The sequence below is a fragment of the Pan troglodytes genome, chromosome 12 (genome assembly GCF_028858775.2).
Source record: "Pan troglodytes isolate AG18354 chromosome 12, NHGRI_mPanTro3-v2.0_pri, whole genome shotgun sequence".
NCBI classification, from domain to species: domain Eukaryota; kingdom Metazoa; phylum Chordata; class Mammalia; order Primates; family Hominidae; genus Pan; species Pan troglodytes.
Genome location: NC_072410.2, coordinates 112,546,150 through 112,562,671, shown reverse-complemented (window position 1 = coordinate 112,562,671; position 16,522 = coordinate 112,546,150). Strand labels below are relative to the sequence as shown.

General features: G+C 49.8%; 1 protein-coding gene across 10 annotated transcripts in view; it reads left to right on the top strand.

Annotated features, from left to right (window-relative positions):
* HPCAL1 (hippocalcin like 1) overlaps nt 1-16,522 on the top strand; it is a 127,185-nt gene that overhangs the window by 445 nt on the left and 110,218 nt on the right. For 2 of the 10 annotated variants that reach the window (XM_016942942.3, XM_009441961.4), the window contains exon 1: nt 164-463. The exons of 1 other annotated variant lie outside the window; for it this stretch is intronic. The gene's annotated coding sequence lies outside the window, so the exon portion shown is untranslated. Of the gene's footprint in view, nt 1-120; nt 464-1,041; nt 1,233-5,051; nt 5,168-16,522 lie in introns of those variants that run through there. 7 more of the 10 variants (XM_009441957.4, XM_009441959.4, XM_054677011.2 and 4 more) reach the window with 7 other exon arrangements.

The window sequence follows — 16,522 nt, the reverse complement described above, 5'->3', positions numbered from 1 at the left end:
CCGAGGAGCAGCGAGGTGCAGGGGCTGCGAGGGCCGAGCCGGGCGCTGAGGGTCCGGCAGGGGGCGTGGAGGGGGCGGGGCCGTAGGAAACTTGAGCGCCCGCCTCTGGCCGCGCGCCCCGCCCCGGCCCCCGCCTCCGGGTCCCGCCTCCAGGTCCCGCCTTCGCGTCCCTTCCTTCCCGGAGCTGGCAGGCGGGCCGCGGCGGCGGCGGGCAGCGGACGGGCGGACTGACGGGCGCCTCCACCTTGCTCCCTCCCTGGCTGCCGGCTTCCTTTTGTCTTTCTGGGCGGCGATGAGCGCAGGGCCGGCGCAGCAGCTGCGGGCGCACGGAGGCCCGCGCTGCTAGTCACTCCTCCCGGCCTCGGCGCGCTTGTCCCGGGCAGCGGCCCGGGCCCGCTGCAGCCGCCGCCGGCGCCGAACTTGGGCTCGGGAAGCCGGCGGACCGCGTCCTGCGCCGGAGCAGGTAGGGAAGGGGCGGGCTGCGGGCTGCTGGCTGCTGGAGTGTGCCCCGGGCGTGTGCACCCGGCGTGTGCACCGGCGAGCGCTGCGATCCGGCTCTTTGCGTGTATGTTGTGCGCGCGTGTGTGTGTCCGGGAGTGCCCGCGTTTCTCTGCGCGGTGGAGTTGTGGGTGACTGCGGACGGTGGTGTGTCTTTCGAATGGCATGTACTCGTGGGCATCCATGTGTGCCTTAGGTGTGCACATTTTGGACTGCGTTTGTGGAATTGTGTGTCGGGGCGCAGTTGCTGGTGGGGAGCGGTGCCTGGCGGGTGTGGTGTGTGAGCAGCTGTGCGCAGAGCGGGGTGGCGGGGTGGGTGTGGGTGGTCCAGCCCCACACCCAGAGCCCCCTGTCCCTGCTGGTCGGCGCAGTGCGTAGCTTAGGAGCCTCGAGGACAGCTGGGACCCGACGGGGCAAGCGCGGGCCTCGCGGGCAGGCTGGGCCAGCCCCTCAGGGGAACAGGTCCGTGCGGCCCACGTGGGTCGCCTGTGAGCTTCTGCCAAGTGTGGGGGCCCACGCGGAGGCGATCCGCTCGTTCCTCCCAGGGCCATGGGGCGACGAGGAGAGCCCTGGCCTCTCCGCGACCCGCACTGCGACCTGGGCCAGACGCGCCACCTTCCCCGGTCGCGGTTTGCTTCTCTTTAAAATGAGGACAGCTCCTCCCTTGGGGGCTGTGGTGACAGATGAAATGAGAACGCACTGAAGACAGCTCTTGGTCCAAAGCCCCGCATACAGTAGGTGCTGTGTTAATTGGATTAGCGTCTCCTGCTTAAAATCTTTTTTTCCCCCTTTATCGTGGGTGGGGCCTTACATTTTCCCCGGGCGTGTTTTGTGCCTCTCCCTGGCTCTAACTTAACCGCGAAGCACTGAGATTCGAGAAAGTTTAGCTGCCAGCTGCGCTGCCTCCTGCAGCACCTCCCGGGCGGCGCCGCCTCCGCGAGTGCCCGAGAGCGCCGCGGTGGGCGCCGGCCCTGCCCCAGCCCCCAGGCTCCCGCGCAAGCGTGGGGGTCCCTCTCCTGGCCGGGAGGCAGCGACTGCGGAGTTGAGAACCCTTTGGTTCAACAAGTGCCTAGTCCGGGAGGATGCAGCTCAGCTCGTGGAGTCCGAGAGTCACGGCGTAAAATTGGCGCTTCCCGCACATGCAGATCTCGGGCTCCCGGGGTGTCCCGGCCGCCAAAGGCCACCCCTTTCCTCCTGGCTGACCCCAGTTCCACCAGAGGAGGATGTTTGCCAGGACGCCGAGTCCAGCTGCTGGCCTCGGCATTAGACAACCCCCAGCCCCAGCCCCTGCCATCCCTGCTCCCTTGCAGCCAGCCTCATGCCGGCGGTGCCACATGGGACACCTCCTCCTAGTCCCACACCTTAATTTAAAACATTTACTTTTGAAACCTACTAGTCGTAAAATTGAACCGCAGTGAACGAGCACCCAGCTCTTACCACGACTCACTCCCTGGAGAGTTCTGGCGCCTCGACACTGGCTCGGACGCAGCAAGGCCAGCTCTCGGGGTCGGGTGGCCCTCGGCCAGAGCGAGCGATATTCTTTCCCTTCATCGCCTTGGTGTCTTTCTCTGGGGAAAAAAAATCGCCTTTAACCAAGGGAGCCACAGATCTCACCAGGGCAGGAGGCTCTCAAAATGGAGCGCCGGCATGGGGTTGGGCTGCGGAGGGGGCGGCATGGGCGGCCTTTGGTGTGGATGCGCTTCCCAACTGTCAGGGGCTACTTGATGGTGTTCCCAGAGAGGCGGGCTGCTTTGCGGGCTTTTAGGAGCCAGGAACAGAAACCTGGTCCGGTTCTTTTGGTTTCCCTCGGCCGAGACTGAAGCCCTGCAATCCCAGCCATGGCAGGCCAGGGGGATGCGATGAACTCATTTTCTCACTTTTCATCCTGACTTAGTGACAGGGGCACACTTAGAATGCACCCTGTTTTCTGTTTCATCAAATGATTTTATGTCCTACAAGAAAAAAGGGCTTTTGGTGTGAATCCTACTCTTTCCTCATAATCAGATTCCATAATAATATTTTAAAAAATCAGCCTGGCTTTCTCAGCTCAGAAGACAGACCCAAACCCAGGTTTGTGTTTTGTTTTGTTTTTGTTTTTTTCTAGTTAAAGCCAGCCCTTTGTCTCAAGCAAGCCAGTGTTTTGGCCTTAGATCTATTTCTATTTCACTTTTGAAAGTGCCTGTAATTACTGAGCTCTTGAGGTTTTATTGGATAATGTGGCAAAGGGAAGGCCCGGGGGCCCTGCCTCTCCCTTGCGGTGGGATGTGGTGCCACGGTGGCACGTTCTAGCCTTGCCTGCTCCCTCTGCGTCCCACTTTCATGCTGTTTTTAAGGTGGAACATAAATGTCAATGTGTGATAACAATTTGGGAGACTTTGTCTTTGGAATCCAATAAATGGAAGGTCCTTTGATCTGTGGAGAAACCAGAACAAGTCAAAACCCCAGAAGAACAGAGATTTGCCCAAACTCCAGCCAATGACCCATTTATTTCCAACAAGCCCTCCTAGAGATAGATTCTAAGTGAAATACAAGAACGTGGACACACTCCGTCCCCTTTCTGGCCACAGGGCTGTGCAGAATTAGAAGTGCAGTCTATGGAAGGACAAGGACTGGACTTCGCTTGGTGCAAACGCCCCAGCCAGGCGCCCCATACTCACCTAGCACCATTTCACCCTGGAGCTGTTTCCTCCTGTTGAAGCGCTGGTGCTCACACCCCCTACCTTCAGGGCTCTGCAAGCACAGTTGCAAGGTCTGCAGCGCGGGTACAGTGCATGCCCTGCTGAGTGTGCGTCAGAGCAGTTGTCTCCCTGTGACACTTATTCTAAGACCCTTTTTGCTATTCGTAAGTGGTAGAGTACCACACTCACTCATGAACCAGTGATAATCCAGGGTACTAACAGGGCGCCCCGGAGTTTTTTTGGCACCGAAGATTAAGCTACTTGGCAGCTGAATTTTTATCTAGATTGGGGTTAGGTTTGTATTAAAATTTTGCATTCCAGCAAGCCCTAAACCGTGCTTGTTCATTGTGGGATAATGCGTTCAACTGATGAGTTGCCAGGCCAGGATTGATGGGGGATTATGTGTATTCTGCTAGTTTGTCAGCACCTGATGTCACTGTGCTGGGGGGTGGGGGAGGCATGTTTGGAGTTAGGATGAGCAGACACTTGTAGATTTTAATCACACTCTACTTTGGGGCTCCCTGCTCTCCTATGGTAGCAGTGGGTTTCTGTGTCGTTCTTATGTCCTCATGTAAAGCTGCACATCTGTGAATGTCAGGTAGCTCTTGTCCTTTTCCCCTTAGATTGAGTTTCTAATCTGGGAATGACAGAGGGTGGCTGTATATGGAGACAGCAGCATGGGCTTAGGGGCTCTTTTGGTGCCAGTTACCCTACAGAAAAAAGGTTTCTTCAAATCACTTTCTACAAAGACTAAAAAATGGTTGGAATCTAGTGGTGCAGATTGTAATATGACTTCAGGTAATCAATACGGTTTGACAGGTGGAACATTTCTTAGATGCTGATGAGCAGGGCGCAAGTCTCAAGATTTTTAAATCATCTGAAAAGCACAGTAAATCCTTTAAAGAGCCCTACCTTGGCCATGTTGTTTCAAGTAAAATTGAATTTCAGAGGCAAAGCTTCACATCGGAGGCATGACGAACTAAAGAAATCCTTCCCAGAGACCTCCACTCTCTTCCTGTTGCCGCCCTCCTCTGCCAGCAGCAGGGCAGGAAAGATGACTTCTTGGGGCTGTGTGCCTTTACCTTAAGAAGCAAGTGCACCCTGAATGCTTCTAATCCCGCAGCTGGGTTGTCTGGGTATTTGGATCTTTTTGGTGCTTGAGGTACTACCCAAGTTGGCAGGAAGCCAGGAGCCTGGGGGTGGAGGTGTCTTAGCCCCACCTGTGGCATGAGACAAGAGGTCTTCTCCAGCAAGCGATGGGTCTCTGACCCTTGGCTAAGAAAACTCAGGATTGTTAAATGCGTACTGCGTGGATAAGGTTGCTGTGACGGTGAAAAAAGGAAGAAGGCTTTTGGGTGGTGCGTGGTTCTCCTCTTGGAAGTCTTCCCAGATTTCGCCTCGGTACTCTCTTGCCCTAGCTTAAATCTTTCCTTGCTCTGTGTCCTCTTAGGCAAGTGAGGTCTCCTCTCAGGCAGGCATGATATTAAGTGCATGTCTAGAGGACAGTTCCTTCCACCTGCCCAGGTGCACTGGCTGAACTCACCTATGCCCACATCTGTGCATTGGCAGGTGATATAGATATACACCTGAGCTGTCCCCCCGAGCTGCAGACCCAACACTGGGTGTGGGCTCCGAGCTGTTCCACATCAAAACAGAGCCGAGGACATATCTCCCTCACTGAAGCTGTGTCTCCTACCTATTATGGTCAACACGTCTCATCTACTCATTTGTTAAAGCTAGAAATCTCTGGAGAGTTTTGGAGCTCTTTGTCTGTCTTCACTTTGCCGTCTAATTGGGTCAGCCCTCTCTGAGGGCTCACACCCACTCTTCCGACACAGCAGAGCCTTATCTGCCCTTGGCCCAGAGAATGCTTCCAGTTCCTTCACTCCAGCCACACTGGCAGCACTTCCCGGTTTAAAACGCAGATTTCATCATCCCACTCTCTTCTGCCTCCCCAACCCCACCAAACCTTGGTTTGTTCTCTTAACGCAGTAAGTGCTTCTGATACCTACTATGTGCCTTGGACCAAGCTGGGGTCTGAGAAGGTTGGGCCCAGGCATCCTCCCTACCTGTGCAGAGTTTAAGGTCTTGGGCTGGGGGTTGTATGTGGGGTACCTATCAAATAAGACCAGGGAGCGTGAAGTGCTACGGAGGGGAGCTCCTACCCCAGTATAGGGGGCTCCCTGGAGAAGCACCCTCTAAGCTGATACCTGGGAGAGTTGGGGGTGCAGGGGAGGGGTTGGAGTTGGGGCTGGATTGTTCGATGCCTTTCTTCTGTCTCACCCAGACTTCCTTATCTGCTAAACTCCTACTCATTTTTGTTTTAATTAATACCAAGATAGAATTTATCTCTCATAAAGCATGCCCATTCTAAGTGTACAGTTTAATGATTTTCAGTAAATTAATAGAGTTCATAGCCATTACCACAATCCAGTTTTGGAACATATCCATCACCCCAGAAAGATCCCTCTTTTGTACAAACTCCCTGTCCCCATCCTCAAGCCGCCAGTCCCCCACAGATTTGCTTTCTGTCTCTAGATTTGCCTTTTCTTTCTATGTTTCTTAGTGTGTTTTCATAGGTTCGGCCCAAGAGCTGTTTCATTTGGGCCTTCCTAGAGTCTTCTAGTTAGAATCAATTTATCCCCCAGCACCGACGAAGTGAGCTGGGTGCTTGGCCATCCCGCTGCTAGATGGCGAGCTCTCTTACCTGCCTCTCCTGCCTGCACCTGGCACAGCACTGGCACCTACAGAATACCCAAGGTGTGTTGGCTGGACCAGCTGAAGTTGTGTTCCTCACATTTCTTTTGTATAACTCCTGAGTATCTAGCAGAGTGTTGGGATTTAAAATATAGGGCATGTATTGATGTGTCAGGTGATGTGAGCCCTGCTACATACATACATTAACCTGTTTCATCAAGAACTTGTGAGGCAAATGGCAAATCAAAAACAAAAACAAAAAAAACAAAACAAAACAAATCTATTTTCTAAGCTAGGCACAGTGGCTCTTGTCTGTAGTTCCAGCTACTAGGGGGCGCTGAGGTGGGAGGATTGCTTGAAATCAGGGATTTGAGCCTGGGCAATATTGTGAGACCCTGCTTCTTAACAAACTTTTTTTTTTTTTGAGATAGGGTCTTGCTCTGTTGCCCAGGCTGGAGTGCAGTGATGTGATCCCAGCTCACTGCAGCCTTGAACTCCTGGGCCCAAGCAATCCCCCTGCCATAGTCTCCTGAGTAGCTAGGACTACAGGTACACACCACCATGCCTGCTGATTTTTAAATTTTTTGTGGAGACGAGGTCTTGCTATGTTGCCCAGACTGGTCTTGAGCTCCCGGGCTCAAATAATCCTCCAGCCTTGGCCTCTCAAAGTGCTGGAATTATAAGTGTGAACTACTGTGCCTCAGCCCAAGCCATTTTTCTAAATGAAAAAACTGAGGAGGCCCAGAGCAAATAAGTAGCCCAAGGGCATCAGCAGAAAGTAGAAGGATCAAGAATTAAACGAGGTCACTTTCTCTTCCGCCCTTGTTTTGGTAGTAATGATATGCCCTTTTATGGCCTTGCCTGGGCTGGTGTTCAGATTTTCCTGTACGAGTCTTGTCATCCCTTCCTAAGCCATGGAAGCTCCTTCTAGGGCATGAGTGCTGTGTGACACATGTTCACACAGTGTTGCCCCAGTACCTACCTAGTCCACAACTGAACAGGTAGAGATGGTTCAAGCAATGTGTGTGTGTAGAGAGGTCTCCTGGTAAATAGAAGGGGCTGGGGGAGGGCGTTGAATGCAGTTGTGCTGTGGCCTTGGGTGGCTTGGTGCATTTCTGATGCATTTCTCACCTTGGATCATTTTCACTCTTTGAGGAAGAGAGCAGAGGATGAGATGCCATTTGACAGATGCACAAACCAAGACACAGAAATTGTATGCCCATTGTACACCAGGTAGATCACAAATGACCGTTCTCTCCCGTGGTTGTAGAGAACTCTCATGGTGGACAGAAACCATGAAAGAAATCATGGTGGAAAGAACCAAGACATTCTTGAATCAGGGTATTAGAACCTCATTTGCAAAATACCTTGGAAAGATCAGGGACACTGGGGTTTGAATTGTAGTCTTTGCTCTGTTGTTTATTGGCTGGTGATGGTCTCTGAATCTGTTTGCTCATGTGCAGAAAGGGGTTTTAGGCTGAGCTCAGATATTGACAGGAACTACAATTCAAACCCAGGTCTGCAGATGTGGCAGACTGGGTTTGAACTGTAGTCTTTGCTCTGTTGTTTACTGGCTGGTGATGTTCTCTGAGTCTGTTTGGTCATGTGCAGAAAGGGTTTCTAGGCGCAGCTCAGACGTAGATGGGAACGCAGATGTGAGTACCTAGGTGAGTCTGGCTGGTCACGTGTGGAATAAGTGGTGGTGGCTGCCATTACTCTTTAAGCATTCTTGGATCTAGTACCTCCTCTGCCACTGAGTACAGAATTCCTTTTCAAATTTGGGCTTATGAGGCATGTTTTGATCCAGGCTGTCGTAGCAAGGGATTTGATGCTGGAGTCTGTGACTGCTGTGTGTGTGGAGGCTTCCGGAAGGCAGCCAGTGCTGGTTACTGCTTGGAGCTTGGGGAGCTGCCATTTTGGATTGTCCTAGCCTCATGCCTTCTGAGAAGCATCTGTCAGGGTCCCTGATGCACCTATAGAGACCCTGAGCTTGGTGGTAGGGGTTGCACAGAGAGAGCTGCAGGTTGTTCCTCAGGCATAACGAGGCCCGGAGCTGGTGGTCCCCTCCCTCTGTGAGTGTGTGCAGAGCATGGATCGGGTCTGGGAGTGTTCGTGCTGGCAGGCCAGAGGAGGACTGCTGGGCACACTTGCAGAATCGCGGTTCTGTACAGCAGTGTGTATCGACTGCAGCGTTCTTTTTCTCTAGCAGCAAAATGCTCAGCTCTCTGCCTTCTTTCTGTGCATTTAACAGACGTTTCCAGAGAGCAGAATTGATGACAGCCCCAACTCCTCCCTTTCACTCCCATCTTTTCTATTTGCTGCCCTGTAATCAATTTTTGGAGAGAAGTGAGAACCTCTCAAAATCGATCACCTATGTTGAAAAAAAATCATTTTTAACATCATGCAGTTTTCCGTGTTTACTGTGTGTGGCTGGAGACACTCCTGGCAGAATGAGTGTGGGATGTAGGAGGTCCAGAAAAGCCCCCAGCTTCAGGGGCTGAGATAGGGCCGTGGGTGGCAGAACTGGTTGTCCCCCCACCCCCCAATCCTTCAGCAGTGGTTGAGGTGTGCTTTATTAGAAACTCTTCAGTCATGCAGTTTGGAGCCCGTGCTGGTGATGCAGCCTGGATGCCTGGCAGGGGCTTAGCCTCCAGGGGTGGGACATGAGATGTGGCTGCCGTGGCTTCTCTGTGTCTTTCTTCCCAGCGAGTAAAGGTAGACACAGGGCTCTGGCAGGTGCTAAGGCCCTGCTTGCCTTCATGCTGGAATGTTGGCAGGTACAATTTATTCTTATTTCTTAGGAGGTGCTTTTCCCTCTTCTTTCTGAAGACATCCAGGGATAAAGAATTGCTGCTTTTATGAGCAGATGTTCTTGGTGATATGCTATTACCTTATCTAAAAACAATATGGCCTGGCTGATTATTCTCAGAGCTCATTGTAAGGTGAAAGGTTATGCATTTGAGAATTATTTTCACAGTGTGGGTGGGAGTGGGGGGAGAAGATGTAGAGCACAGGTAAGGAATTCCAGGTTTTGGGGCCAGGGATCGCCAAGCAGTGTAAAGGGCTCACTGTGGCCTGTAGCTCCTTACCCCTGTGGTTTGTGCTGGGCCAGTTGCTGGCTCCCCAAAACCATTATCACCATTATCATTATCACTATCATATCCATCACCTCACCATCATTATGACTGACATCATCACTTTTCTCCATCACCATCATCACCATCATCACTATCATCCCCATCCCCATCATCATCATTACCATCATCATTGCTGTCGCTATCATCATCATCATTCCATTCATCACCATTCATCATCACTGTCATCATCACCATCATCATCACTGTCATCACCATCACCACCACCATCATCACCATCGCCATCATCACTGTTATCATCACCATTCATCATCACTGTCATCATCATCGTCATCACTATCATCCCCACCATCACCACCATCATTATCACCATTCTCCATCACCATCATCACTATCATCCTCACCATCATCACCATTCTCCATCACCATCATCATCATCACTATCATCCCCACCATCATCACCATCACCATCATCATCACTGTCATCATCAACATCCATCATCACTGTCATCACCATCATGATCACTATCATTACCATCACCATCACCACCATTATCACTGTCATCATCACCTTTCTCCATCACCATCATCATCTTCATCATATCATCCTCATCCCCATCATCATCACCATCACCATCATCGTCACTATCATCATTATCACCATCATCACCATCACCATCATCATTACTGTCATCATCACCATTCACCGTCACTATCATCACTGTCATTATCACCATCATCATCACCACCACCATCACCATCATCACTGTCATCCCCATCCTCATCATCATCACCATCACTATCATCATCATCACCATCACCACCATTGCCATCACCATCACCATCATTATCACTGTCATCATCACCTTTCTCCATCACCATCATCATCATCACTATCATCCCCATCCCCATCATCATCACCATCACCACCATCATTGCTGTCATCACCATTCACCATCACTGTCATCATCACCATCATCGTCATTATCATCATTGTCACCATCATCACCATCACCGTCATCATCACCATTCATCATCACTGTCATCACTGTCATTATCACCATCATCATCACCACCACCACCATCACCATCACTATCATCGTCATCATCATCACTGTCACCACCATCACCATCACTGTCACCAACATCATGGTGCTTCTCAACCTTTGGGCTGCTTTGGGTCGTGCTTGACATGGCACATTCCTGGTGAGTTAGCTGTTCTTTGGGGGTTTTCTACTGTTGGTGTGGTGATTAGGGTAGTCAGGACAGGATGAGTATAGGCATAGAGAACCCAAGTGGATGATGGTGGAGTGTGATTCTTCTGAAAGGGTCTTCATGAGAACCACTGATCTAGAAGATTCTGGGAGAATCTCACGTATTCTTTCAGGCCCAGGAGTAAGCCAGTGTTACCTGCTCTGTGGAGCTCTCCTTTGTCCCTCCAGGGAGGACAAATTCTGGCTGGAGCCTGACCTTACTGCTTGTCCACCTCTCCCAGGGTGGTAGGCCACTTTAGGTAGGACCCTGTGGATTTCTCCTTGGTGACCGCCGCATTCTGGGCACAGAGCCTGGAACACAATGTCTGCCCAGATGTGTGACTGAACAACCCCCCAATTCCTTAACTGTAGGATGGCGGCTGCCTTCATTAGAATCTTAACACCTTGCCTGAGGGCTGGCTTTGCAGGTCTGAGTGGCTAGGTCAGGGCACTGCTAGTGTTTTCTATGTTTGTAGTCAATTGGTGAGAGTTTGTTTCACGCATTTGTTAAAACTGTGGGACAGTGGTCTGGAAGCCAACAAGGCTTTAGGGTTGGCAGAGTGACTCCCATCCCATCATTGATGTCTGGCTTTGACTTGGCATGGGAGACATTGCCTCTCCAGATCTCAGTTCTCTCGTTTGACAAATGGGGCTTAGGGTTGAACAGCCTCTAAATCCTCTGTCAGCTCTGCAATTCAGGAAAGATGTTTAAAAATGCATACTTGCGTTGTAGGTACATCCAACATAGAGCAAAGAGAGAATTTTCCTAGCTAAATTGACTGCAAAAAAATGAAACCTCTTGGGCCGGGCGTGGTGGCTCATGCCTGTAATCCCAGCACTTTGGGAGGCTGAGGCGGGCAAATTACGAAGTCAGGAGTTCAAGACCAGCCTGGCCAACATGGTGAAACCCCGTCTCTACTAAAAGTATAAAAATTAGCTGGGCTTGGTGGCGGGCGCCTGTAATCCCAGCTACTCGGGAGGCTGAGGCAGGAGAATTGCTTCAACCCGGGAGGCAGAGGTTGCAATGAGCTGAGAGATCTGAGCCACTACACTCCAGCCTGGGTGACAGAGCAAGACTCCGTCTCAGGGAAAAAAAAAAAAAAAGAATCCTCTTATAATATGCAGGCATCTTAGCAACTGCCATCTTAAGAGGCAGCATTATGATTCAGAAGAAACTGATAACATTGAGGAATACATTTGTGGAGCACAGATTAGGAGAGATTGGTGCAGGGGTGGGGGGTGGCAGGAAGATATTAAGGTTGGAATTTAGGGAGGTGAGCTCTGTGGGTTGGTTTCATGCATCCAGCTCACCATTCAACCTTTCCTGTTAACTTCCTATATTAAGGAGGCTGAGATTAAGAAGACAGGGACTCGTGGCGTAAGGGCGAGACAGACATAGAGGTGAGTGACTGCAGTGGGATATTCACTGTGGGAGCATTGAAGGTTGGCAGTCAGCTAGGTTCTTAGGCTGTAGATCGGGGGCCTTATTTAGAAGCTGTTTACTGTTCCCTTAAGAGGATCCTCTAGCAAGAAAAACCACTGCTAGGGTTGTTGCTTTCCTCATTATAATGATGTCTTTATGTCTTAGGAGGTGATAGTACTGATTATTTAAGAAACTGGTCAGCCAAACTTCTTAACTAATTGTGAATTAGAGAAAAGTCAGAAGTAGGGAGTATTATAGAGATAAGTAATTGTATTATTTTCAGACAAAAGTATATGTAGTAATGTAAACTACTGACCAGATTTTGCTTCAAATTGGTTTTTTAAAATGAATTGCTAAGAATTATTTGAAATTAGCACATTAGCAGTAATAAGATAGTAGATATTAGATAGATTAGATTGGGATAGTAGGTAGTAGATGTAGGTATAAAGAGACTGAAAATCAGCTGTTTAAACATTTTTCCCAAATGTGGGGCTAGGAAGCAAGATAAAGAATTATGCAGGCCGGGCGCGGTGGCTTATGTCTGTAATCCCAGCACTTTGGGAGGCCGAGGCGGGCGGATCATGAAGTCAGGAGATCGAGACCATCCTGGCCAACACGGTGAAACCCCGTCTCTACTAAAAATACAAAAAAAATTAGCCGGGCGTGGTGGCGGGCGCCTGTAGTCCCAGCTGCACGGGAGGCTGAGGCAGGAGAATAGGGTGAACCCGGGAGGTGGAGCTTGCAGTGAGCCGAGATCGCGCCACTGCACTCCAGCCTGGGCGACAGAGCGAGACTCCGTCTCAAAAAAAAAAAAAAGAATTATGCAGACAGTTTCCTTTCATTTATGTTTGGACGGAGAAGAAAGTCAGAGAAAATAGATGGGAAGGAAACATATCTAAATGTTAACGGTGGTTGTATTCCATGGGATCATGGGTCTTTCTTGATTTTTCATGTTTTGCCACATTCTAAATTTTCACCAGTGGGCATTTATTATTTTTGCAATTAGACAGAAAAGAGCTTCCAGGAGGAACTCCAAATACCCATCCTTTATTTACCCTCTTAATTTGCTTACCAAACTTTGTTGTTATGGTCAGACTGGTGGAATCCATAATTTCCATACTTGTGATTATTTAAATTAATGGAAATTTATCATAATCCCTTATTAAAATTTGTTTGCTGCACTGAAATTCAACACTGAGCAAATCTGTTACCTAGGACATAAAGAAAAACATTCAGTCCGCGTGCGGTGGCTCATGCCTGTAATCCCAGCACTTTGGGAGGCTGAGGCAGGCGGATCACTTGAGGTCAGGAGGTCGAGACCAGCCTGGCCAACATGGTGAAACCCCATCTCTACTAAAAATACAAATATTAGCTGGGCATGGTGGCTCACGCCTGTAGTGCCAGCTACTCGGGAGGCTGACACATGAGAATTGCTTGAACCCAGGAGGTGGAGGTTGCACTGACCTGAGATCAGGCCACTGCACTCCAGCCTGGGCAACAGAGTGAGACTTGCTCTCAAAAAAAAACAACATCCAGAGTCTTCCAGGAAATTCACTGTTTCAGTGTGGCATAGTGTAGAGTTTGTTTATTATCTAGAATATGGTTTTTCTTTTTTGTGTTCTTGAACTTGGGCGTTCACTTCGTTTGTTGACCTGGAAGGAGCCATCTCGGCGCCTGCTGTTTGAACCTTGGGTATTTTAATGAAGTGGTTTGATGTCCTGATACTACCAGCCCCTGCTGTTGCTTTTCATGGCCCTGGCTTTTCCAGGAATAATCTCCTTACTGTTTGTCATTCTAATATGTTTCAGCTCCCTTTTTGAAAATAACTTTTTCTGCTTCCCTTCCCTGCCCATTCTTCATGACCCCCAGAGAATGGGCCTGCTGGTCTCTAGCCTCTGTGAATTGGAAGACTCCTGGCGATGATCCTTCTTTCTCTCTCTGTGACTCAGACGGTTGACGTTGGGTTGACCGTATTTCTTTGCTGGCTGGTAAGCAGGGCCACTTCAGCCCTTGTGAGGGCCATGCCTGACTTTCAATGGCTTCCCTCCAAAGGCTTCTTAGGCCGTTACTCCCCATCGTTTTTCAGAGGTTTAATCTGTTTGAGTCCAGGATATTGAGTCAGCAGTGGAAAGTTATGAAGATGAGGCCAGCCATCAGAAAAATTGGCTAATATGAAAGATTAATTCCAGGGTGAACAAAGGAGAGGGATGCTGGGGCCAGGCTGCCTCCCCAGGCAAATCACATCACTGTAAAATCCGAGAAACCAGAGGTTGCCTTCGCTACTCACTCAGTGGCTGCTTGCTGTTTCTTGGATTAGATATTGAAAGAATCCCATCTTTATAGTCTACTGTTCATATTTATGGTCTGGAGAAGAAAATGTAATTTTCAGCAAAATTCTATCACGTCTGGTAAATAATTTCAGGATCTTTACCTGTGATACCACATTAAAAAAAATTCGTATGGCTTCAGCATTCAGAAATTGTTCTTTTCAAACTCTGGGCCCTCGGGTTATTACAAGATTTAACACAGAGGCAGGAAGCCTGCTCGCCTATCACTGGAGACAGGTAGGTTGCTATGGAGACCAGGTGTGTGTCCCTGCGGTTTCCTGGGTATCCCAGTTGTCCTAGAAAAGAAATCAGCTTACTTTATGTGATATTTCTGCAATAGTGTGTGTGAATTAAGTTTTTCTAAACACAGATCAGATGTTTTTGTTGACTTACAGTGTGATTTCTGACATAATTTTGTCCTCGGTTTTGTTTTGCTTAATTATGAATCCTACATAACCCTACCTTTTCCTATCAGAAGCACTTCCATGCATCAAGACCCCCTATCCAAAACAGCCACAACAACTTCACCAACAAAATCTCTTAAAGCTAGAGATGCCTGCTTTGGTGTGAATGATGATTACCCCTTAAAATAATTCAACAATTTTTTTTTTTTTTTTGAGTCAGGGTCTCAGTCTGCCTCTCAGGCTGGAGTGCAGCGGCGTGATCTTGGTTCACTGCATCCTGTGCCTCCTGGGTTCGAGCAATTCTCCTGCCTCAACCTCCTGAGTAGCTGGGAGTAGCGGGATGCACCACCATGCCTGGCTAATTTTTGTATTTTTAGCAGAGACGGGGTTTCACCAGATTGGCCAGGCTAGTCTCAAACTCCTGACCTCAGGTGATCCACCCACCTTGGCTTCCCAAAGTGCTGGGATTACAGGTGTGAACCACCATGGTCGGCCTCAACAATTATTATATATGGTTTGCCAGATCCTGGCCTGGGCGCTGGGGATGCAAGATAGAGCAAGACCACCGGAGGCCCTGCCCTGGCGGAGCTTGTATTAGGGTCGTGATCCTAGACCACATGAAGCCCACAAGGGGGCCCTGGGCTGACCCGTTCCTGGCTCACATTCACTTTCAGCCACAGCTAAGCCTTGGGGCCTGGAACCTCTCTTGTTGTCCCCATGGGACGAGTGGGCACATGCCTCTTTGGATGGACAATAACATCATCTGTTTTTGTTTGATGCGTTATTATTCAGAGGCATTTTTCAGAATGGAGAACAGTGCCTTATCAGTCTGCTTCTGATAATTTTATACATGAAAAAAATCCTATTTGTGCATATTCTTGGGTCTCTCCCCATTTCTAAAGGCAGTCAACTTGGTGGTTGGCTGTAAAAAGCTCTTTACACTTCCTAGGACTTGTCAAATATTGACAAGTCTTTCTCCTTTCATCCAGTTCAGCACCAGCATCCTCAAACTCACTGAAACAGAGCATCCCACAATGGCAGCCATTGTAGGCCCCAGGTGGGTATCCTACTCCTCCACCCCCGCCCCAGACTCCCCCAACCCCAGCTCGCACCTGCAGAAGTTACGTCTTTGCAGTTATTTCAGGAGAAAAAGGCGGCCACTCTTTCTCTCCCTTCTTTGGGTTTGTGGTCAGCAAGGGTCTACTGCAGTCCCGGTGCCGGACAGCCTGTTTTGCCCATGCTTGTTAACTGATGGGGTCCTCAAGTGGCCTTGTGACAGGCCTGATAAGGCTGCATATGGGTGTGGATAGAGTTGATGACAGCTCCGGACATTGGCGATGTGAGGAAAGTGACAGACTCCAGCCTCCATGTGCAGCCGGTGATTGGCTGGGTGGGCTCGGTTGTCTAGTGGCAAAGGATGCTGTGATCTGAATGAGAAAACAAACCTCAGGCCCCAAGTGCCACGGGCTTAGAGACTTGAGAGGAGGTGCTTGCAACTCCATCTGGGAGGCTAAGGGCAGCCAAGAGCTGCTGTCTTGAGGCTGACCCACTCCCTTGCAGTGTAATGGGTAGTGAACAGGCCATCCTTTTTAAAGGAAAATAAGTGCCTCCCTATGGACTCTGTTCCTATCCTGCTACCCTCCCTGAAGCTTGAATAGCACCCACCCGTGCCTTCTCCATGCCGGCCCTTGGGTCTGCCGGGACCACTGCCATGCTTTTGATGGACACGGCCTTGTAGCGTCTATATCCTCATCTGTGAAATGGGAATTCCACAGCCTCCCTTTCGCAGGCTGCTTGTAATAGTTGCCATTAAACCTCTCCTAAACTCTAAAGTGCTGTATCAATGTAAGGACCATCATCAACATCATTGTCGTCCTCATCGTGAGTCTTTCCAAATTCACCTCCTGCTGCCCCAGCACGGGAGTGTCTGAAACTGCAGGTTTCCGTGATGGGTTCCTGGGGCTTCCCTTGTGGAAATTTGAGTTCTGAGCCTTCTGCACTTTTCCATCCCCCAGTCTGGAGTCAACCTGTATTTTTCATTTTCCCTCTGCAAGATGTCAGCCCATAGGAGAGGCCTGGAGGCTTGCAGGGGAAATGGGACCATGTTTGAAGCAAGCCCCCGTGCCTGTGGGAGCATGCAGCCTCCT